This window comes from Caretta caretta, chromosome 9 (assembly GCF_965140235.1).
Source record: "Caretta caretta isolate rCarCar2 chromosome 9, rCarCar1.hap1, whole genome shotgun sequence".
NCBI lineage: Eukaryota > Metazoa > Chordata > Testudines > Cheloniidae > Caretta > Caretta caretta.
In genome coordinates this window covers 75896676-75921381 of record NC_134214.1, presented here as the reverse complement: position 1 = coordinate 75921381, position 24706 = coordinate 75896676, and the positions used below count along the sequence as shown (strand labels likewise).

General features: G+C 41.8%; 1 protein-coding gene across 1 annotated transcript in view; it reads left to right on the top strand.

Moving 5' to 3' along the window:
- SH3BGRL (SH3 domain binding glutamate rich protein like) overlaps positions 1–24706 on the top strand; it is a 167169-nt gene that overhangs the window by 40883 nt on the left and 101580 nt on the right. The gene's annotated exons all lie outside the window — the stretch shown is intronic.

Here is a 24706-nt window from a genome sequence, read left to right as displayed (position 1 = left end):
CTGGAGTGAGGGAGGTTAGATCACTGAATCTCAGGTGAGCAAAGACAGCTTCTTCTTTTAGTGCTAAATATGAGTGTACAATTATAATTTAAAAAGAGAGAGAGAGAGAGAGAGAGAAAGAAAATATGCCTCTTTAGCCCTCACCTCACACGATTTATTCAATGATATCAAATCCCTTCAGGGCCTGATTCTTCACTGTCTTGTACCATGCATACTCATTGACACCTGTGCAACTTTATTTCTCAGCTCTATTTCTCATTTATACGGGGTCTGAGATGCCCACAATTCTTCACCACTCCTCCTGGTCCATGACATGGGTTCATTGGTCTTGGAGTTTGTAATGGTCCTGCTACTAGCCCTGAGAAGTTGAATTAGGGCAGGCAGGCCCAATCAACCAATTAAGCAGTAAACAGGGGAGAGATGTATGCTATGAGGAGGCTGCTAATTGGAAGCAAGCTCACCTGTGAGGGAACAGGTGGGGTTTACATAAACCCAAGAGACTGGCAACAGAGAAAGGTTGAAGAGTGGTAGTTACTCTCTCTGAGGGATAGGAATCCCTGAGATCTAGGAGAGAGGATCTGACTAGGAAGAGTGGAAGCACACTAGGCAGTAGTCCAGTGGCAAGAGCAGTAAGGTGAAGGAAGCTGCACACCTTGACTGCTTGGTAAAGGGCCCGGGACTAGAACCCAGAGTAGAGGGCAGGCTTGGGTTCCCCTGCCAACCAGTGCCAAGTGGTACTACCAGGGGCAGTGAACTAGCAGACTCTCTGAGTCACAGCAGGCGTCAGGGTAGTTGAATATTGCTTATCCAGAGAGACTTGGAAAGTATCCTATCTTGGAAGGGAAGAACACTTAGTGACCTGGTCAGGGGGTTGAGACACAAAGAGGAAGCAGCAACTCCTGGAGCAAGAGAGGGGGCCGCAGATAGAGAGGGACGAAGTCCAACTGCTGGAAAGGGGTGTTGGCCAGGTAGAGCTAATCCCCAGAATTGCCCAAAGGGGGCACCACCCAGGAGTAAGCAGAGCACCCTGTGACAGAGTTCCAATCCTTTTCCGTTCAAACGTCTCTTGACAGTCTTTCCATTGTATCCTCAGTCTTACACATGCTTTTTTGCTGTCCTTTCCCCCCCCCCCCATGAATTCTTTGCTGGTCATTGACAACTGTGCAAGTTGGGTGTAAAATGCTATCAGTGTATGGAAAAGCAATATAGGTTTGGAATGTGACATACAGTAGAACGTCAGAGTTATGGACACTTTGGGAATGGAGGTTGTCCATAACTCTGAAATGTTTGTAACTCTAAACAAAGTGCAGTTAGGGTTCCAGATCCAGCAGCTGACATTCCAAGCCAGGATTCAGCAGCAGCTGAGCAACCTAGTCAGCCCCTGCATGAGTTTGCAAGCTTGTCCCCCTCCAGGCAGGGGGTGGGTGGGTGTGTATGTGTGTCCCTGTCCCTCTAGGCACAGTATGGGTGTGTGTGGGTAAAAAGCATATCTCCCCTCCTGGGGGAGGGGAGGTAAAAACAGCATCGCCCCCTCAGGGCGGGGCCGAGGGGGGGTAAAAACAGTGCGCCCCCCTCCCGACCAGGGACAGGAAAGAGTAAAAGCTGTGCAGACCCCAGCATTGCTCCTGCTCTGCTGTCTCTGGCTGCCTTGGTAGGGTTGCCAGGCATCTGGTTTTCGACCGGAATGCCCAGTTGGAGCCATCAGGGTCCCTTTTTGGTCAGCACTGCTGACTGGGCCGTTAAAAGTCCAGCCGGAGGTGCAGCGGGGATAAAGCAGACTCCCTGCCTGCCCTGGCTCTGCGTGGCTCCTGGAAGTGGCCACCAGGGGCAGCCAGGGAAGTTGCGCGCACTGCCCCCGCCTCGAGCACCGGCTCTGCAGCTCCCATTGGCCGGGAACCATGGCCAATGGGAGCTGCGGGGGTGGTGCCTATGAGCACGGACAGCACGCACCATGCAAAGCCAGCTGGTCATGCCTCTGCTTATGGGCTGGACATGCTAGCCACTTCCAGGAGCACCGCAGAGCCAGGGCAGGCAGGGAGCCTGCCTTAGCCCCATGGTGCCGCTGACTGGGAGCCACCTGAGGTAAATGCCGCCTGGCCGGAGCCCGCACTCTGAACCTGCTGCCCCAAGTCAGAACCTCCTCCTACATCCTAATTCCCTCCCAGACCCTGCACCGCAACCCTCTGCCTAAGCCCTGAGGCCCCCCCCAGAGCCTGCAGCCTGCACCCCCTCCTGTGCTCCAAACTTCTCATCCCTGACCCCAGCCCAGAGCCCACACCCCCAGATGGAGCCCACACCCCCTCCTGCACCCTAACCCCTAGCTCTGAGCCCACTCCAGCACTCCAAACCCCTTGCCCCAGCCCAGAGCTCCCTCATGTACCCCAAATCCCTCATTCTGAGCCCCACCCCAGAGCCTGCACCCAACCAGAGCCCTCACCCCTTCCTGCACATGAACCCTCTGCTTCAGCCCAAAGCCTGCTCCCGCACCCTGGACCCCTCATTTCTGGCCCCACCCCAGAGCCCGCACCCCCAGCTGGAGCTCTCATCCCTTCCCACGCCTCAACCCCCTGCCCCAGCCCAGTGAAAGTGAGTGAGGGTGGGGGAGAGTGAACAACAGAGGGAGGGCAGCTGGAGTGAATGGGGTTGGGGCTTCAGAGAAGGGCTGGGGCCTCTGGGAAGGTGGCGGGGCAAGGGTGTTCGGTTTTGTGCAATTAGAAAGTTGGCAACCATATGCCTTGGCTTGGCAGCCCCAACATCTTGCTGTAAGTGGCTGGGAGTGGGGTGGGGGCAGGCAGCCCAGATGTGCCTACCTGTAAGATGCAATACAGGTACAGTACAGTACTTGCTTGCTTGTTTTATTTAATCGCTGCTGCTGCCTGATTGGTTACTTCCAGTTTCACATAGTGTCCGGTTGACCAGTCAGTCTGTAACTCTGGTATTCGTATCTTTGAGGCTCTACTGTAGTGGAAGAAATGTGACTGAAGGGCTTTTAGACATAAACCCAGGCCAGAAAACTCAGAGATATTTGGATTATAGGTTTTGACTAAGCCCATTATAGAGAGGGGCCTAGCAGTGAAGCTCATATCTGAATCTGAACTGCCCAGCAGTCGAAGGATGTTAGGATTTGAAATTAGGTTCAGATCTATATTTAGTGCTTATAGTTGATATCAGTCCTTTTGATAATGCAAGTTTGAGAATTAGAGTATGAAATTGTAAACTTCCCTTTATATTTTTTCAGACTTTAATAAGAACTTCTCTAATGCTGTTTTTTTGTTTTCATCTATGTGGTTAGGTGTTTTGTTTTGAGGTCACCCAATGAAATTAATAGGCAGCAGGTTTAAAACAAACACAAGGAAGTACTTCTTCACAAAATGCAGTCAACCTGTGGAACTAGTAGCCATGGGAAGTTGTGAAGGCCAAAGTATAACTGGGTTCAAAAAAGAATTAAATACATTCATGAAGGGTAGGTCCATGAGTGGCTATTAACCAACATGGTCAGGGACAAAACTCTGTGCTCCAGGAGTCTCCAACTGCCAGAAGTGGGGACTGGACGACGGGATGGATCACACAAAATGGCCCTGTTCTGTTCATTCCCTCTGAAGTGCCTGGCACTGGCCACTGTCAGTGACAGAATACTGGGCTAGATGGACCATTGGACTGACCCAGTATGTTTGTTTGGGGGAAGAGGGGTTGTACTGGCAAGAAACTTGACTTGAGAAATCAAACAGCATATACAGAAAGTATCAATACAGATTACTGCCTGTGCCACAGACAGCTGGATGTTACAAAGGCTACCTGTTTGAAATGTGAGAATACCATGAGAAAACTAGGTACATTCCATATGGAAATGTTGTAAGGGATTTTTAGAATTTAGTGATTACTGGAAATATCTAAATTGGGACAAGTGATTACGTTATCTTTGTTATTCTGCGAGAGTGTTTTGTGAGTCAAGTCCAATGGAGGCTCCTTTCCCCTATGTGCAGTTCAGTGTAGCTCTTACTTAACGCAGTTATTGTCTGCCTTGCCTTCAGACACTTTAATCGCTATTGTTACACATAGAACATGCAGGAACACACTCATTGCTCTTGATTCTACATATGTTAGTTCCTATGAATGTCCAGTTGACACAGCAGAGGAGGTAGCATGATGTTTGAAGGTGTCTGTACATAAGTACTTATGTTTTCAAATGTAGTATCTAAGGTCAATGGCATAGCTTATACAGCTAGGTAAGAAATGAAAATGTTTGAAATAACATTTGCATTTCTTGGTTTGTTTTTTCTCCCTCCAGGGAGTGTAAGGTCATAGGCTGTACAGCTGCTTGGCTGGCTAGAGAAAGATAAGTGAATGCCTTCGACTCCACAGTGGCAAATACAATCTTCCTAATTGTTTGAGATACTGTCTGTCCCCCTCCAGTGGAACTTCACTATCCCACACAAAAACAAGATCTGATCCCATACTGAGGTGGGTTCTCTTTACACATGTCCTTTTTTGAATGTTGCTGTTGACATTTATCATAAGGAGGTTTTATCTTGCAAAAACATCTAAAGTTCTGAGGCCTATGTATATAAACTATAAATGTCCCATTGTTATCTTATTTAGTCTTTTGTACTAGCACGTCCCCCAAATGTTGCACCACTCCATGAGCATCCACCACCAGAGTGAGAAAATAAAAGTGTGCATTATTATCCCGATCTCTAATTTAACAGGGAAGCATACTCTGCAGTGTACTCTTTTCTCATTAGACTGCAAGAGATCATGCAAAGTGCTGTAGGCTTGTGGAATTTGGAAATAAATTAGACAAATTCTCTGCTCACTTCCATCAGGCAGATCTACTGAGGGCAATAGGATGGGACCAGAACTTTAAAAGTAATATCAGTACTGTAAATCCTCATGGCCAAGAATCACAACAGCAGAGTAGGAACCTGGATATGTGACTAAAAAATGATGCAAGTAGAAGATTTTTCAGTTCCTGTGGCGCTGAGATTCTCTATGAAATAGGCAATTTCAAACAAGTGGGGTTCCCTACATCTAAACAATAGGCTCACCAAAGTACTGGCTGAGAGATCGTAAATTAGAGCTGCACACAAAATAGCGGGGGATACTTTCCCTGGAAATTTTCCACTGAACAAGCTGAATTTCTATGAGGAATGCAGACACTTCCTGAAGGGGAAAAAAAAAAAGAAGTTTTTAAATGAAAAACCAATTTTCTCTCAAAAAACAAGTTATGTTGGAAATTTTTCAGCCAACCCTAATGTAAATCAGTCTGTAAGAAGAAGGGACAAGCATACAGGCAATTGTACAGCACCAGCAAAAATTTTTGAAACAGCCCGTTATATAAGCAGATGGGGGAACTGATAGGAAAAAGTATTAGTGAAAATTATAATATAGCCTGGAGTGCAGGGGCCCAAAAGGAAAAAAAATATAGGACAAGGTTTTTACTGGTCCTTATATAAGTGTTCAAATGGTGGTTGGGTAAAAAGTCTGTCTCCTCCCTCGTACATACAGGCAAAGGCAAAGTACAATGGCCATCCTTGCACTTCCTGAGCATCAGAACTGGTACAGGCTAGTATAGCTGCTATTAGCCCACCTCTCTAGTGTGTCTCACTGAGCCACAATACTTCCATGCTTAGGTAGTTTGTCTCTGCACTGCCACTTACTGTGAGCTTTCTCCGATTGGGATAATGTAGTTCACCAAAAGTAACAGAAACCCAAGTACTGAGTGCGATTAGGGTCATTATAGATTGGGATTGAGATAAAAACACTAAGAAAAGCAAAACGATAAAGGAAACATTGCACAAGATGGGATGAACTACAAAAACTATTTAAAGCACAAAATCAATGAGGCCCAGCCCAGAAAAGACAGGCCTCCAAAACTTGGCTTGGGTAATACATTGACAGGAACATTAGAGATTACTAAAATAATTAACTGAGTGTTATGCCTCAGAGGCCACCACGGCTGATGAAGAACAGATGACTAAATAAACATTTTTCCATAAGAAGGAGGAGAAATACTGGAAGAAGCCAGGAGAGAAATCAGGAAACCAGAAAGCGCTGTGATCACTGACAGAACCCAGACAGGACTCCTCCCAGAAACCAGAATGAACAGGGCAGGAGATGGAGAGAGTCAGAGAGAGAGAGCGATGTTTTATTAAAAAATCACTGGAAACTGCTCACAGATTACAAACTTGAGAAAGGCTGGTGGTTAAATAGCAAAGGAGTAAAGTGAGACTAGTTATTGGCCCAAGAACTGTCAATAAGACACATGATCTCTGTAGGTGAAGTTCTAATGTTATGAAGGGAGCACAAATGAAAGCTGGATGCACCAGTTACCCAGGTGGGGGCAGGGCACCCAGTATGCCTGGATATTGTGTGCATGTAAGTAATTCTAATGATGGTATAACTCCTGCGCATAAAAGTAAGCAATTCCTGTAGAATATGTTGCAGTCAAAGCCTGCTCTACTGTGATCCTAATCTCGCTGTCACAGTCTCACTGATAAACAGTTGCTTTCACGACTTGCTCTTTGTGTGAAAGACTGCATTGCCCCCTAGCCAGAGGCCAATTACCATTTGGTGGGGCCCTGGGCCAGGACAAGTGGGGGCCCTTCGCCACCTCTTCAATCTGCAGTCCCCCCTCCCATTCCTCCCTGCTCCTGCCAGGGAAATGGGGTCGGGGCACAGGAGCTTTCCTCACTCTGCCTGCCTGGCACTACTGCCGGGGAGCGGGGCGCAGGGGCGCCCAATTGGCCAGGAGCCCTGGGCACAGGCCCCGTTGGCCCAGTGGCTAATCTGCCTCTGCCCCCAGCCAAACATCATACTTACCCACTTACATTCTCCTGCTAACTTAGGGTGACCAGATGTCCCGATTTTATAGGGACAGTCCTGATATTTGGGGCTTTTTCTTATATAGGCACCTATTACCCCTCCCACCCCCATCCCGATTTTTCACACTTGCTATCTGGTCACCCTATGCTAACTATGTGCAGGAGAATTGGTGCTTAATATCAGTTAATAGATCTTGAAACAACAGGAACTAGGAGTTTGCCATGAGAAACAGACTTCCAAAATTATATGGTTCCACTTGCTACCATGCACTGAGCGGCAGTGCACTGAATACCATTGGGCTCACTACCTGCAAATGACCTTGCTACAGTAACTTCTCGGTCACCTGAAAATCTTCAACATCTCCCTTACAAATCAGAGCTTGGTCCAAGTTACAAAGATCAGGTCCAGATCTGAATCTTGCCAAAGTTCAGAAGTATTTGGATGAAGATTCTGATTTGATTAGTTCTAGAGAAAGTGGCCAGTTGCAGGGTTTGGATCTGAATTCAGGCTTTCCCAAAGTTTGATGGTCCTGTGATCCAAAATACAGGAGCCTTATTTTCTACATCTGTAAAAACAGGGAGACTAAGGGCATGTCTATATGGGAATTTAGTGCATGGCAAGCTGGGTTGTAAATTCATAACCTAACCTGGCACACACAAAGTTCCATAGCAGTAGATCAAAATGCATGATAGACCCAGTGTGCAGCTGCAGGGTCCACATGGTCACTTAGTGTGCAGGAGGTTAGTGGACTGTAGATTTATACCCAACTTGCTATGCACTAAATTGCCATGTAGAGGAGCCCTAACACTACCCCATCTATGTAAAGCACTGAGGTTTAAGGATGAAAAGCATGATCTAAGTGACGAGTATTATTATTCATTTAAACTATATAAAAGTTTTGTACCATCAGACAAGGGATATTCAGATATGTATCATCAGTTCATTCTTAACACGAAACACTGATCTAAGACCAGAGCAGTTCAAAATGAGGCCTATTGACACTGTAGATTGTAACTGGTTAGTCTTGCAAATATACATTAATCACAGAGTTGGTAAAACATACATTATTCATTTGCTCTCCTGTAGTAGCTTTAAGGTAAATTGTACTTCCTTCTGTGTAAACATTTATTTAGATAATTGTTTTAATGTACTTCCATAATTTATTCCATAGGTTGTAAAACATATATGGAGCAATTGCTGTTGGTAGTATAAAGTTTATTTGATTTTTTTTAAAGGTATCAAACACATTTTTAGATTCATCTTGATTTATCATCTAAATTATAATTAAATCCCTGATCCAACCTCATTAAAATCAATGGAAAGACTCCCATTGGCTTTAGTAGGAATTCAATCAGACTCTTAGGGCTTGCCTATGCAAACATTTCATTCACTGCAAGGTGGGGTGTAAATTTACCTCACACTAGTCTGCCATGGACTAATTGTCCAGGTGCACCCTGCTGACACCCATTAACCAACTGCTAATGCATGTCAGTAAGGTACACAGACTGTTAGTCCGTGGCAGGCTAGTGCGGGGTAGATTCACACCCCAGCATGCTATGAACTAAATGTTTGCATAGACAAGCCCGTAGACAATTTTCATTGACTTCATCAGAAGCCTGGTAGTTTCCTAAATAAATATAAAGAGAGACAGCTTTTAGACATTGATATGCGTCACAAAATCCTTATAAAATGGTTACTTCTAAGTATCCCAGGTATTATAGATTGTTTTCAAAATTCCACAAAGGGTCAAATCCATTGAACTTAGTTGCTTGACAAAAGCCAGCAGGATGTGATCCATCCAACATAAATGAAGCTAGGAACTGAATACAGGCCAAATTATATTTATGAAAAAATGTATTTTTCTAACTACCAGCACAGCAAAATTTCAAATACTTTCTGGGTTGGGTTAGAGGTAGCTTTTCTCCTGGTATTTCAGGACAGTACCTCCATTTCCAGCCATGTTTTACATCCAGAAGGACCTGATGTCATGTAAAACTGAGTTTCCAGCCTTCTGTAATTACCGGTGTAAATGCTATTATTTAGATATCTGGCTACTTGACCTGCATGTACAAATCAGGTAGCTGAATGCCTATATTCTTGGATTTGTATCCACACTTAACCGGGGGCACAAAACTGGAGGTTAAGTTGAAGTTCCTTTAAAAATCAACCCTGAGGGGTCTAGCAATCAGAGTGAATCTCTGCAATTTTGCCCCTGCAATTAATTTGAGGCCAGATTGATGACCTGTAAAGTTATTTAGCCATTAATACAGAGCAAAATATCCCAGACTGTTCTAGTCTATCTGTTCTATATAGGTTCTTATACTGTGCTCCTCACCATAGTATGCGAGTGCCTTCCATTTTCACGTTGAGCAACTCAACTACATATCTGTCATATGTTGTTTGTTCACTAGAAGCATGTGCAATGGAATCCCTTGTTTTTGGAGGGTCTGGGTTGGGGAGGGAGATTAAAAACCATATATGTACGTGTTGCTATATATTTATAATTTTCACTGAGGCACAATACTTCCATGAAGAGGTGGTTTGTCTCTGCACAGCCACTTACTGTGAGTTTTCTTGTACTGGGACAATGTAGTTTGTAGACAGTAAGGGAAAAAGAAATACTGAGTGGGATTAGGATAACTGTAGATAAGGATAAAAACCTTAAGAAGAACAAGTTAACAGAAAAGGAAATAGTGCATAAAATGTTGGGGTGGCCTACAAAAACTACAATTGAACACCTCATCAGGCACAAAGGGGACTTGAACTTGTGGTTTTCTGCCTCCTGGGTGAGTGCACTAACCACTGGGTTAGAAGGAGGGTTGTCTTTCTCTGGTTCATGGATTGCTCCTTGGGGCTTAGGCAGGCGATAGGTGCCTAGAGGGAGGCAGCAGTGCTCATGCTGAGAGGCAGGAACTTAGGCACCTTGGCAACTATTACTGCAAAAATGTAGGTGCTGAGCGAGTTAGGCGCCTGTGGTGATAGGCAGCAGCCAAGCAGCAGTTTTGTGGATTGCAGTGGCACCTAAAAACAGTATGAGGGTTAGGTGCTTCAGTATCTTTGTGGGGCCATACCTGGAACCTTGATTTTGCTTCAAAATTTTATGGGAAGTTCATGTGGAGAGCACAGGGCAGGGGTGATGTGTTCATGGTAGCCTGTGTTGCTGAGAAGATGTGCTGCAGCATTCTGTACTAGTTGGAGTTTCCTAAGTGTTGAAAGCTTCATGCCCAGGTGTATTACATTGCTATAATCCATCTGAGAAGTGACAAAGGTGTGAATAACAGAGACCAGGTTATCATCAACCAAGACAAGACCTATAAAAGGAGCAGTGTGTGGTTTAGAGGAATGTGTGTGGCAGTGCAAACAGGACCTCCTCAGTTCTTGTCCCAGCTCTGCTAGTAATTCCCTGCACTGGGCAAGTCATTTAGAATAGGATTTTTCAAAAATGCCTAAGTGATTTAGGAGCACATGGCCCATTTCAGCTTGTATAGGGAACATCAATGGGCCTTGTGCTCCAAAGACAGTTAGGTGATTTAGAAAATCCCACCCAGTCTCATATTCTACATCTGTAAATTGAGGATGATAATAATAATTATCCTCACTTAGCTCAAATGAGTCTGTCACAGGCTGACTAGCCCTTTGAGTAGGGTGACCAGATGTCCCAATTTTATAGGGACAGTCCTGTTATTTGGGGCTTTTTTTATATAGGTGTGACGTTATTGACAGGAACTGTGACTGTATAGAACATTGTTGCACTTGGTCTTGTACAGAGGAGGCCAAGTGGGGTCTCTATCGAAAGGTTAGATAGCCTCATGGCCAAAAATACGTCCTGTACAAGGTGCCCAAAAAGTTATGCTACTTCTAGCTGCCAAACAAGGGGCTTTATGTCATACAAAAGACACTGGTTGAATCTTGCAACAGAACAAATGGACAGTAAGGAAAAAACACTCTGCCACTGTTGGAGGATTTTTCTGTTATTTCCAACCTTCTGAACCTCATTTAAAAGAGAGAGGAAGTAATCTGTGATAAAGTGTGACCATGAAACACAAATAAGTATTGCAGGAAAATTCCTATGCATACCATCTGACCGTATAGAATGAGGAAAGGAAAGTGACCCCACTCACAGTCCATGCTATGGCAGCAGAAAGGCTGATTCAGCGGCTAGTACTATAAGTCTGATCAAGAGACAAATAAAACCCCGGCTCAAACTAGTAGATGCTGCTGTACCTTACGTATTTATATTGAACCATTAAATATAGCCCCTTTTTGTGGTATTTTGATGAGTGATGTGTGGGATACTAGCATTGCTGGGAAGCAAAATTCCTATTAATGAAAATGGTGAGTGAATAGAGAGCAATGTTAAAAGTAAACCCAGTGATGTAAGACCCCGAAAGCCAGTACCCACACATCACCTCCTCCAGCATATGAGGTATTGGAGATTTTCTTACTGGCAGTTTTTTGGTTGTTGTGCCTGATTATTTACTACTTGTATTACAGAACTGCTTAGGGGCCCCAGCCATAGAGCAGGACTCCACAGTGCTAGATGCTGTACAAAGACAGAACAAAGAGATGGTCCCTGCCCTGATAAGGTTACAAATCAAGTATAACAACAGAGACAAAAGGTAGGTGCAACAAACAGACGGGAAGCATAAGAACATCATGTGTCATTACTGGTCAACAAAGTAAGTAGAGGTTACAGTACACCAGCTGCCTAGCCATTGCTAAGTTTTTTGTCAGTATCATAACAGGTGTGGGTGGGTGAGGGGAGTGGGTGTAATTCCACCAGTTTTAGATAAATGGTTCCTCTTAAAGAACAGAACTTGTACCATTTAAACAGGCAAGTCTAGTAGGGAGTCTTGCACTGTGTAGCTGTTAAATGTTTATTAGGTAGCAGATATTTTAAAATAATATCTTGGAGCCTGATCCAAAGGCCATTGAAATAAATGGACAAATGGGTTTCTATTGATTTCAACGGGCACTGGTTATTCTTGTCCTTAACATTATTCTCCATCAGTGTGTTTGGTGAGCTCTAGGATATTACCTTTCCCAAGCCTTTTCTGAGGGTGATTAATTAGGGAGCTTGGCTGGGGTAATATTATTTGGAGTTGAGAAGTTGTAGGTGGCCTTTGTTAAGATCTAGTGTTATAGCCCTTGTTTGGGCATCCTGCTTTCTTAATATATGAAAGAAGCCTCTTTTATATAAAACCTAGAGTATAAGTGAGGCACAGTAAATAAATGCAAATGACTAAATAAATGTTACCATGGTTACATGATTTTCAATTACTGTAATCCTTCCATGGCCATAAAACATTGACTAAAGAGGTGGTGATTGACATTACAAAAGCCTAAATGCGGATGTCTTTATGGAGATCCTACAGGATCAAGTTTTCTGCCTTGCCACTGTAGTAATTACAACTGATTATCAGAAGTGGAGGGAATGAAAGAACAAAGAAATCTATCAGCCCATTGTGTTTATAAATGAAAATTGTCTCTACATATAAGAATGCTACATTGTAGCTGGACAATATAAACGCAGTTAGACTATAATCTGAAAGGCAGCTCAGCCAAGTTAGTTCTAGATATCTGAAAATTGCAGAAGATCTGCTGCAGAAGTGGTACATATATGATCCTACACTTGCATAGCATGAAAATAGACCCTTAGCAGTACTTACAGCCAGCTAAGAATAGTCTATATGAATGCTATATGCTGTTTTCAGCACAGGTATGCCATTCAACGTAACAAAGGTGAAATCCTGGCCCCATTGAAATAATAAAGTTTTTCCATCGACTTCAGTGGAGGCAAGGTTTCAACCAAAGTAACTGCTTTCTGTTATGTGGTGGTATGAATATGTTGTGCTATGGTGTCAACTATAATAAATTACCCTATGAAATTCACCTTTGATTTAATTCAGCAAGAGAAGGAAACTTCAAAGCAGAGGTTACCTGAGTAACGTTACTCTCAACCAAGTGCTATAGGAATCTCTGAGCAACATATTATGTTATACTAGGCTCAATGAAGAGTTAAGGACTGTCGGTTAGCCTAATTTAGGAATGTCCTTGCTCCTTTGGGTTTGATATAGAGCCTTGTCTCAATGTGGAACTACACAGGAGTGACTTTTCATGTATCAAAGTACAAATAAATCCCATAATATAATTTGAAGGTATGTACTATTTAAAATATATCATACTGGTGGGGAGGGGAATTTCTTGTTTAAAATTTTAATCTAATTTAGCTCTCCTGGAAGAGGCCAGAATGACTGACACCCCTGGAGTCCAAAGTCCTCTTTTATCCACACGTAGCAATTACTGAGTAGGCAGCAGCAGTGCAAGCTTCCCCACTCCCTGCCTGTTACCACTCCCCAATCCCACGCAGCTGATGTATCTCAACCTGGACCTGGAGGACCCCCACCTCTATGTGATTGAGTATTTTAGTCTTCATGCCAATTTGTTCCTTTACCTCCCTACTAAGGCTACCAAGGGTTTTAATTAGTGTAAGTTGTGGCAGTGGTTTTTGTGATGTGGATACCTGGACTGAGACCATTAACTCATTTTACATAGGCCACTGAACAGCCATCAGATGGGAACAACTTTCAGATACCACAAGCTAAGCCAGATTCAACCAAGTGATTTGCTGGCGATAGTCTCTTGTTCAATACCATTTTTGTGAGATACCCAGTCCCCTTCCTTGTTTGTTTTTTAATAGAATTTTTGTTAAATGATGAGGTGCTCGATTATGGACTTCAGAGTTCAGGTTGTAGCAAACTGCAGCAGTTGAATTACAAACCTCTGGAAAAATGGAATGATAATGGAAGTGTTTTACTGTCCCTTAACTATAATATCAACCTGGGGTGACACTAATAATACTGTGTACTGCAGGCAGAATTATAAACTACAGTACATAGAACTTCCATACAGTACAAAGTGCACACAGGTGTTCTATGCTAAGCTAATGTTTTTAGTGAATTCCTACTAAGGCTAATAGTCTTTCAAATAATTTGGAATATTAATTTATGATTTATTTAATCATTTTCACTTATACAGCACTCTAAGTTTACATAGACACAGAGTGAAATCCAGACCATACTGAAGTCAATAGTAAAACTCCCTTTGACTTGAATGGGGCCAGGATTTCGCCTACATTATTGTTACCCTTTTGACCTGAATAGTTAGCCAAAATTTAGGGCTTTGTGGGTTGTTTCCATTAGGAGAAGAAATTGATGATGCAGTCGGGTATTCTTTGCTACAATCCTATTCATTTACAAAGAATGAACTGATAGTTCTGTTTCCCTCAACACAGTAGGAATCAAACAGCAGGAGACAGTTTTTTTGCTCACACTCCCAACCCTCTTTCCAGCTAGTGCTTTACTCAAAAGTTCTCTTGGCTTTTCTCAGAGTCATGCTGCAAGTGCATCTCTGGCTATGTCCTTGGCTTTCTGCTGTTTCTCTGTCAGCTTCTCTGGTGTTTTGTTGCTTCTCTCCCACACAGACACACAGCTGTAATCAAATCAATACCCTACCCCTGCGTTTATCAGACTCTTGGGAAACCCAGTGGAGTAAATGGCCCAGCTACTGCCCAGGTTAGCATGCAGTCTAGTCTTTGGATGTTGGCTTTCCATTGTTTCAACAAAGGAGCATTTAATTGTTCCTTGTTTAAGCTGAATGGAAGCTAGCTGTCATACCCAGGAGCCTCCAAGGGGTGTATGACAGCGTGTGTAACAGTATGTAGTTGGATTTTTAAAAAGTCCTTTTGCCTTAAAGCTGATGTACATTAAAATATAAACAGATCGTACAGATTAAACCAAATGACAGAACTCTCCTCGCCCTCTGTCCTCTCTGGATTTTTAAATACGACCAGCCCTTTAAAAAACCTGCAAACTCTTAGTCCACCCCTTTCTGGGAAACCTTAAAAATAGATAAAGCTTGTAGGGAGCCCCGCTAGTCAACAGCCTCAGACTCTGTTGGATCAAGGAGGAAATCAAATTCCAGAGTTGAGGACACATCATGGAAAATGTGGCATCATGTAGCACTTTTCTGATTATACTGGCAGTAGGTGCTTAAGAACATAAGAACGGCCATACTGGGTCAGACCAAAGGTCCATCTAGCCCAGTATCCTGTCTTCCGACAGTGGCCAATGCCCGGTGTCCAAGAGGGAATGACCAGAACAGGTCATCATCAAGTGATCCATCCCCTGTCACCCATTCCCAGCTTCTGGAAAACATAAGCTAGGGACACCATCCCTGCCCATCCTGGCTAATAGCCATCGATGGACCTATCCTCCATGAATTTATCTAGTTCTTTTTTGAACCTGTTATAGTCTTGGCCTATACAACATCCTCTGGCAAGGCGTTTGACAGTTTGACTATTTAGGGCAGACAGATCATAGATTCTATTGACAAAGGGCTTAAAATCCAAAGGCAAAGCAAAACAAGTCAAGACAGGACAAATCATACACAGAATGTGGTGTGGCCATTTTCTCCTTCCGTGCTGTTTTCTGGCACAGGTTCTCTGCAGCGGTGGAATGCAGTGGCCTGCCTTTGAAGTGTGGATATTCTACAGAAGTGCTGGCACTTCAGAATGACATCCCTCCTATGCAGGAAAGCCCCAGAGTTGTATTTCGTTTCACATTGTAGGAGCACTCAATGTCCCTCGCTATAGAGAAATCTCCATAGTTGTCCTAGCACCCGTGCCACTACACTGGTGTGAGTGCTGCTCTAGATAGAACATAGGTGTGTTTACCACTGTGTCATCTAAAATTGCTCAGAGGCGGGTTAGATGACATGGTGGTAAATATACCTATGCCCTGTCTACACTAGTGCTCCCACTCTGTTGCTACTACCCATGGAGTTGCACTGGTGCTAGAGTAGTAGCAGGAGACTTCTTTCTAACCTGAGAGGCAGCTAATTGTTAACTGACACCACTTGAAGATTGAATTTTTTACTCAGAATGTCCTATGTGATTACTGAGTTAAACTTACACTGCCATTATACAAGAATACTCAGACATGAACACCACCTAGAGGCAAGATAATAAATTAAACTATAAAGATTTATAGGTGAGAGAACCAAACTCGTGTGAACCATTTTGGCCTACCTTCAGCCACTGTGGAGCTGAGACCCCCAATATAAGCTGAATATTTTTGGCTGCTTTGCTTCAAACTAATCCTTCTAGGAAAGAGACAACATCAGCCGATGTTAACTGGAGGCTAACATATCACTCAAGAAGTATTACGTTTAGCGAGAACCTTTTGAGAGGGACAATATTTTACATATCCCTGACATTGGGAAGATATTTGTGGGGATACCCACTGGTAACTGTGTGAATCAGGTAATTCAGTCCTTCCTGATCCACTTCTATTTTTTTTTTGCTTTATTTTAGTGGATATTAGATAAAATAAGAGTCAAATGTATCAAAGGGATTATTGGTTAAAGCTTTTTTGAATGTGACTTGTGGGACCTGTGCACCTCATGCCGACAGTTTGAGAAATGTGCATCATTTGACAATTTCCAAGTTTCCAATGATCAGTTGTGACTCCTAAAATGCACTAAGACACTCCCTTTCCCTTTAACTATTATTATTATTTGTATTACCATAGCACCTAGAAGCCTTATTGTGCTAGGTGCTGTACAAACATAGAACAAAAAGATAGTCTCTGCCCCAAGAGCTTACAATCTAAGCAGTTTGCAATCTAACTTACTTTGCTTCTATGACTACAAGGGCAATGAAACATAAGAACCATGCAAACCTTGGTTTAGCTCTGCCTTTGTCTCCCCTCATGGAAATCTCTGTGGGAAGAGATTTGGGGGAGATGGACTGGTAAAACTCCACAAAAATCTTCTTGCAGAATTTTCTGTTTGATCTATAGAAAGCTTGAGGTTCTGTACCCAGGTTCCATTCCAAAGGGTCCCCCCACCTAAAATGTCCCAAGCTTCTGCCCTCAGAAACCATGAATCCTGGAGGGGGGCACAGGAGACCAGGACCTTCCCAGTGCAATTCATCCTTGTGTAGAGGGGGAGCACAAGGCTCATGGACCCTTAAGCTGTCTATTTCAGGGGCTTAAGGAAGATTTAAGTACTCCATAGATCTTGTGCTGGCCCCACTGCACATGGCTCCTTTGGCCACAATGTTGCACTGGGAGCTTCAGTTCAATGGATTATCCACCATGACCCCCAAATCTCTTTGAGTCAACCCTTTCCCAGCTACAGTCCCCCATACTGTAAGTATGGCCTATAGTCTTTGCTCCTAGATTTGCATTTAGCCATATTAAAATTGTTTGCTTGGTAAGCTGGGCTCAAGCAATGGTTTATGCTTACCAAACATATTGTTTGCTTGGTAAACTGGGCTCAAGCAATCCAGAGAGCTCTGTATCAGTGACCTGGCCTCTTCTTTATTTACCACTCCCCCAATTTTTGTGTCATCTGAAAACTTTATCAGTGATAATTTTGTTTTTTTCCAGGTCATTAATAAAAATGTTAAATAGTTTAGGGCCAAGAACCAATCCCTGTGAGAGCCCACTAGATACAGACCTGTTTGATTCCCTGTTTACAATTACATTTTGAGTCCTATCAGTTAGCCAGCTTTTAATCCATGTAATGTGTGCCATGTTAATTTTATATCTTTCTCGTTTTTAATTAAAATGTCGTGTGGTACCAACTCAAATGTTTTATGGACATCTAAGTATATTACATCAATACTCTTACTATTATCAACCAAACTTGCAATATCATCAAAAAGATGTCAAGTTAGTTTGACAGGATCTATTTTCCATAAACCTGCATTGATTGGCATTAATTATGTTATCCTCTTTAATTCTTTATTAATTTTGTCTTGTATTATTCCTCCATTATCTTGCTGGGGATTGATGTCAGACTGACAGGCCTAAAATTACATCTTTTTTACCCTTTTTAAATACTGGCACAACATTAGCCTTCTTCCAGTCTTCTGGAAGTTCCCGATGTTCCAAAACCTATTGAAAATCAACATGAATGGTTCAGCAAGCTCCTCAGCCAGGTCTTTTAAAACTCTTGGATAAAAGTTATCTGGACCTGCTAATTTTAAAATGTCTAACTTTAATAGCTGCTGTTTAACATCTTCCTGAGATTCTAGTAGAATGGAAAGAGTGTTATACGATATAACTACATCATCTGTTTTTTTCCAACTACAGAATAGAAATATTTATTGAAAACTTCTGACTTTTCTGCATTATTATTGATAATTGTACCATTTCCACATAGTCATGGACAAATACCACTCTTAGGATTCTTTTCTTCCTAATATACTTAAGAAAATTCCTTATTGTCCTTAACGCTCCTGACAATAGAGTGCTCCTTGTGTTCTTTTGCTTCCCTTATCAATTTTCTACAATTTCTAGCATCTGATTTATATTCATTGCTATCAACTTCCACTTTCTTCCATTTGTGATTGTTTGTGTGTTTGACAGCTGCCTTCTCTCCCTCTCTAAACCAGGTATTTTTTTAACCAATATTGCTTTCTTCCTAAATTGTGGCTTTTGGGGAATCTAGTAAAGTATTCATATTTATCATTCACATTTTTTTTATTACATTCAGCTGATTTGTATCATAACGATTTTCAGCGTTGTGAAATTGGCCCCTTTAAAGCGCAAAAGTATAGATAGCTCTGGTCTGGAGTCTATTCTGTTTGTATATTATAAATGTGATCAAGTTATGATAATTTTACCTAAGTTACCATAAAGATAAACTGATCACAGAACTATAAATTAATCTGTCAAGACAAGATCTAATATAGAATTCAAGAGTAAGAGAATCAACAGTAAGTGATGTGCGCTGGGGAGCTGTGGGATTTTCTGAAGTGGGGCTCCCTTGATCTCCCCTGTTGAATCTGTTTCACTGTGGATAAATAATGAAAGAATGATTCCGTCCAGATAGGTGCCCTAACCACTGGACCATAGTCATTCTCGCTCACTCTCCGTCCTCCCCCCCCCCACAACAGTCAGAGAGAGAAAGTCATGCACTCAATATGTGCAATACTTTACTTTTTTCATTTAAGTACACATCTGAGTTTGATGCACCAAACATCCCTTTATTTGGCTATACAATCATAAAAGCCAAGAGGCAGTTTGCACCTGGCAATCTTTCAGATTTGGAGATCATTCTGAAATTTAGATTTACACACCGTCTAAAGAGCTTAGAAATTTTACTCTGGGTGAACAACACCCTTTATAATAACAACCATTCCTAGCTTTTCACTGTGCAGTGGTGTGTTAAACATTCAGGCTAATGGCATGACATTCTGATATTTCTGAGATATAAATGCATTCTGGGATGTATACATTATAGGAGTAGCAATAAATTGCATTTGAAGGGACAGCAACTGCATGCTTGAAAACAGGTGGTCTTAGTGCTCTGAATAGTCCTGATCCTGTATGTCAAAGTTAAGCACATTTGAGTCTGGTTATCTTTTAAGTTTGCTGTTTCTCTGTGATTGTAATAGCTGAGAATTTACATTAATCTGTATGTGTATGTATACACATATAGATCGAGATTACACCACGTGTGTATCTCTCATAAATCGCAGTCATGTGATAAACTGCATTTATACCCTACGATCACCTCCCCTGCACTCCACCCACACTACCTGTAGCACTCCAAACTTCTGATCAGCTTTCAGACAATTGCTACTTGAGCACATAAATCAAATCCATATAAATGTTTCCTTCTTTCCTCACATGTGGAACTCCTCCCACTTTCCTCCGCCCCGCCCCCCAAAAAATTACATTGGCTAAAATGGGTAATATTCAAAGCTGGGCAAGAAACAGGATGAAGTTTTTGATCTCTCTGAGTCCTAGGGGCTAGAAACAGGAGCTGTGTACTATTAGAAGATAAGGAATCCCCTCTTCCTTTCTGGTGGGAAAAAGCTTTCATTTCTGACTGATTATGAAACACTGGAACTTAAAGCAGTGATGTTCTGATGTATGGAAAAGATAATTTAGGGGGGGAGAAGAGCTGAGCTCTGCAAAGACACGGGCCAGTCATCCCTCCCCCACCCCCGTGGCTGGAAGCAGCTCCCATCCCTTTCCTCCTGCATGGTGCACAAAGGCTGCTGCTGGCTACATTCTGGTTTGAACCCTGGCAGAAGTGTGGGAAAGGGGGACATGTGACTCTGCATGCACCCCCACATGTTGCCTCGGGAAGATGCAGCACAAGAAGCGGGTCCATCCCAGGGGCCCAGCCAGTCATGGCAGGTGGAGAGTATTGGGCAGAGAGGGGAGGGTCGGTTGGTCACCCCATGTCAGAGATGTATGGGAGTATGTGTGTATCACTTCTCCCCGGGTGTGTATGTTGGGGAGATGGGTGTGTGTGTCACTTCTCCCCGTGTGAATCCTAAAGTCTTAAAGATAAGAAGGTAAATAAAAAGAATCCAACTACACAGTATTTCTTTTTAACAGGTCCTCAGCCAACTCAATGTTAATTTGAACATTTGTACTGCATAGTTCTGACTGATTGCCGTTGAACTCGCTTGAATATAAGTAATTTTACCAGGTGTCCTGTATTCAGCATACAGAAATACGGTCACCCTATTTAGACCTGAACTGACAGCCTTTCATCCTCACACCACATCATCTCCACAACCTTGTACTCACAATGCAGATGTGCTATCGTACCAAGACAAAACAGAATTTGCTAAGTAGGTGGTGGCAGCCTTAAGTAGAGGTTTTCTTTAAATCTCAACCTTAATGTTTCAGAGGTTTTATGTTTATTAAATGAAAACATCAACAGCAGCTAGTTTTTATGTTTACAATGAACTGATTCTTGTCAAACAGTGCCTATTTGACACCAATTAATATCTAAAATATTACATTCTGCCATTCTGCATTTACTGTTTCATTTTAAAATCCAAGTCCACACTCACTCTTATACACACCTTGTATAATAATTCAGTGTGCTATAATGGCATTTTATCACTGTAAATTGTTGCTAACCTGACCTTAAATCTATCCTGCTGGCTAACATTAACCACAACGCTTCAGAACTGTCGCTGTCTTAACCTCATGCATCCATTCATTACATCATATTTTTTCCTAGGATCTTTATTTTTAATAACAATAACTGAACTCCCACATATTCAATTATTCCTGGCAACTCCGTGACACTTTAACAGTTGTTAAAGAGGCAACATCAAATTCTTCATGCTCTGGGTATTGCAAAACTAAATCAATCCTTTACACCTATAGAAATAAGACTAATTTTAAAAAAACCCGACAAAAATCACAAGAAAAGGTAATGATTGTCTTCTTCTTGCATTCCTGCTGAGCCTTCACACTTGAATTCATTGCCAGTAGCCTTTTCCATATAATAAAAAATGTGTATCCATCTGATTGTCAGTTTAAAGACTTTCTTCCTATTTGGACCTGATCTAGATAGACCATAAACCAGTCAAGGAAGCTCTAGATGTCAAAGTGGTGTTTGCTTTTCAAATTAGTCAACCGGTCAACCAGTGTCCAAATGACAGGATCAACTAATGATGAGGATTTGTTCGGAGAAAAGTAATCTGTTTACTTTGTGCAACTCCTCTTGAGTGCAAGTTTCTATAGCAAAGCCATGAATAACACACAGAGATTTTTCTGTAAAAATTCTCAAGCAATTTTCTTTATTTGTTGGAAACATGGAATCTGATGCTTGCAATTACTATAGAACCAAGAACAACTCTTACATTAGCACCAAAGAGGAGGAAAGGTACAATACCAAACACACACAATAGTGCTGTAACAGTCTGGATACTGAAATGCAGAAATATGTCTTGACATAATGACCGTAACTAGCACATGTACACCCTGGCATATGAACTGGCCCTAAGCTAGAATGAAAATATTATATTCTTTATGCCTACAATTTTATAGATCACAAGCCTTGAAAACACTTCACTTTAAGCAAATAGAGGTTAAATGTGAAGGGAAAAGTTTGTGTTTTGGTTTGAAGAAACATCTTATATTCCTAGCAAATCCAATCCAGATATTTTAAGTCAATTTTAGAAGAAATAATCTTGTTTGGTATATTGCATACATGGTATTATAGTACTGTTTTTTCAGATATGCATAAGAACATAGTACATTTTCCTCTTATGGAATTATGGGCCTGCTCCAGAGCCCAATGAAATCAATGGGACTCTTTCCATTTGGAGTGGAGTCTTTGGATCAGGTCCTACGTTACATGGGTTCATCCAAAGAATAGGCTCCCCCAGAACTGTGGTAGAACTTTACTCATTCAAAAATAGGCTCAATTCAGAAAGTATTTTTCATTTGTAGAGTTGTAATGAATTATCTTCTGGCTGGTTATCACTTCTTAAATTTAGACACATACTTCCAGTGACCAAGATAGAATACTTGTAATTTTTATTATGTCCAGCTAAGTATCTAGTATTTGTCATGTACCCCAATACCTTTTTATGCGAGTGCCAATTATGAAATACTATTTTGCAATAACTTTGGAAAACTAGTAGCTATCACTGGAACCATTCCTTGAAATTAGAAAGACAATAATTAGTATAATTTATTTATCTTTCTCCAAATAAATATTATATCTTCTATGATCCAGCCAAATATCTGAAGAATGAGACAGCAACATTTTAGGCAAACATTGAGGGTTTTTTTTTAATTTAGAAAATAGTTCACAATATAGTCTGACCTCTAAAGTGCCTGGAATCTTCACCCCTCTCCCCATACCATACCGCTGCCATTTGAGATCGGGAATAATGCTGATCTGCCTTAGAATAAAAAGTGACCAGGTATTCTCTGTAAGGGTCTCTTTCCTTTGCAAAATTCTCTCCTCAACCTGTTCTAAAAGAGCCCAAATAGAGTGACAGGCACACACAAAAAGTCCATCTGTTTCAGTGGGCATTTGTGGAAGACTGAGGCAGCAGTGGGGGGGGGGGGGTTAAAGCCCTATTATAGGTCACATGACCGATCAGATGAGGTGTGGTAGGGTGGAGGGAAGAAGAAACACTGCTGCCTTGATTGATGTTTGGTTACTCCTGTGGTATCAGGTTTTTAAGTATATGTATGGCTTCCCAGAGCTTTTGATAGGCACCCACTGGTATGGAGTTTCTTCTGAACTAAAATCAAAATAGTTTATAAAGATCCAAAAGACAACCCACTCCCCTCTTTCACCAGCTAAATCTAGTAATATCCCTTGACTGAGCTATTGGTGATTATCCAATAATGAATAGGGGATATTCTGTCACTCACAGGAGTTCTGGCCAATCAATCAGCTTCTTCCCCTAGGCCATTATCATATACCTGAGGAGACAAAGTGGTGGACCAGCTGTGCTAGAAGAATAAAAAACACAAGTATTCTTTCTCTTGGGAGTTTTTCCTATGGGAAGGAAAGATCAGGTCCTAAAACATTTACAATCCTTCTTAGTAAAGTTGGGAAGATACCAAAATACTAGTGATTGAAGGTGATTTGGGGAAATTTCAACTATTTGTCTTGAAACTTAATGATTTTAACTACTGGATACCATTCTTTTAAGCCACTTCTACACAACTGAACAGCATTTTGGGGCAGGGCCTGTGACTATCCTTTGGACAATACTGCAATACAAACTCAATAATAATGACATCAGATAAATGGGTTAAAAATCATGGACATTCCAGGGCTTGTACTAACATACAGGAAAAAGTTAAATTCTGTCTACAGCATTGACTTTGAAGAATGGCCTGGCAACACACATAAATTGGAGCTGTCTATATGGTTTGGTTGCTGTTGCTTCTTTATGGTTCAGAAAGAGGCCCAAGAGGTTGCATCTCTCTGACCACAACCTCACTCATTCTCTGGTCAGTTAGTCTTCCTGAGTTGACAAGAATTGAATTTATAATGCAGAAAAGACAAAACACCTTTTTTAAAAAAATTGTTCAAACGTTCTTTTAAAATAAGCAAGGAATAGCACAAGCCTCATTCCCCCTGCGTATCACTTCTAACTGTTGATACTTGGGTATAGGGGTAATGTAAATGGGGACCATGACGTACAAAGAATGAGGCGGAGGAAGGAGGGAAATACTAACAAATTCTACAATTTATATGCAATGTAGTGAAACAGACTAGTCATGTAAAGATTCTGATTGGAGTGCTGCAACTTAGTTATTTACTGAACACACCCATCTGTTTGTATGCAGTTCTGACTTTGCACACTAAGGCCCAAATTCACAACCCTCATTTTGTCCTCCCCACCCCTTATAAAAATAAATCTAGAAGTGCAGAACATATTCTGTTCTCATAAGCTGTGTGCTTTATCTGTGTCTTTCTCTGCTGTACCTTCCTGTACCAAACCTAGCCTTTTCAAAGGCTTATACTAAAATGTATCATGTCAAGTGATTTCTTGTATTTAAAAGAAAAACCACCACTACAAGCACATAGTATTTCATGCTTCCGGTTGCTAGATTGTCTTATACAATAAAAGTTTTTAATTCTGCACTGCCAGTCATTTTGCTTCTTACCAGATACATCTGGCCAATAGTGTGAACTGAGCCTTTTGAATAAAAGGAGACTTACGGAGGAAAATTTAAAACATCCTTGATATACAGTCACATGCATAAAATTAGGTAGAAAACGTATTACTCCATACAAACCCTGGCCCTGAGCCTAGTTACTGTTTTCCAATTTAATGAGGCTGACACTAATCAGGAAGAGTGTTGCATTAATGGAAAACACTTTTTTTCACCTGTAGCCTCCTACTAGAGGAGAGTAGAGGGGCTTATAAATGAATTTCATGAGTACACAACACATTTTTAAATAAGTAAATTATAAACAAGAATTGTGAAAGTTCATAATTTTATCTAGTGCTATAGAACATTCCCCTAGCACTACAGAAAGTCCTTTCTTACTATTGAGGGTTTGATTTAAACCCTTTAAGCCT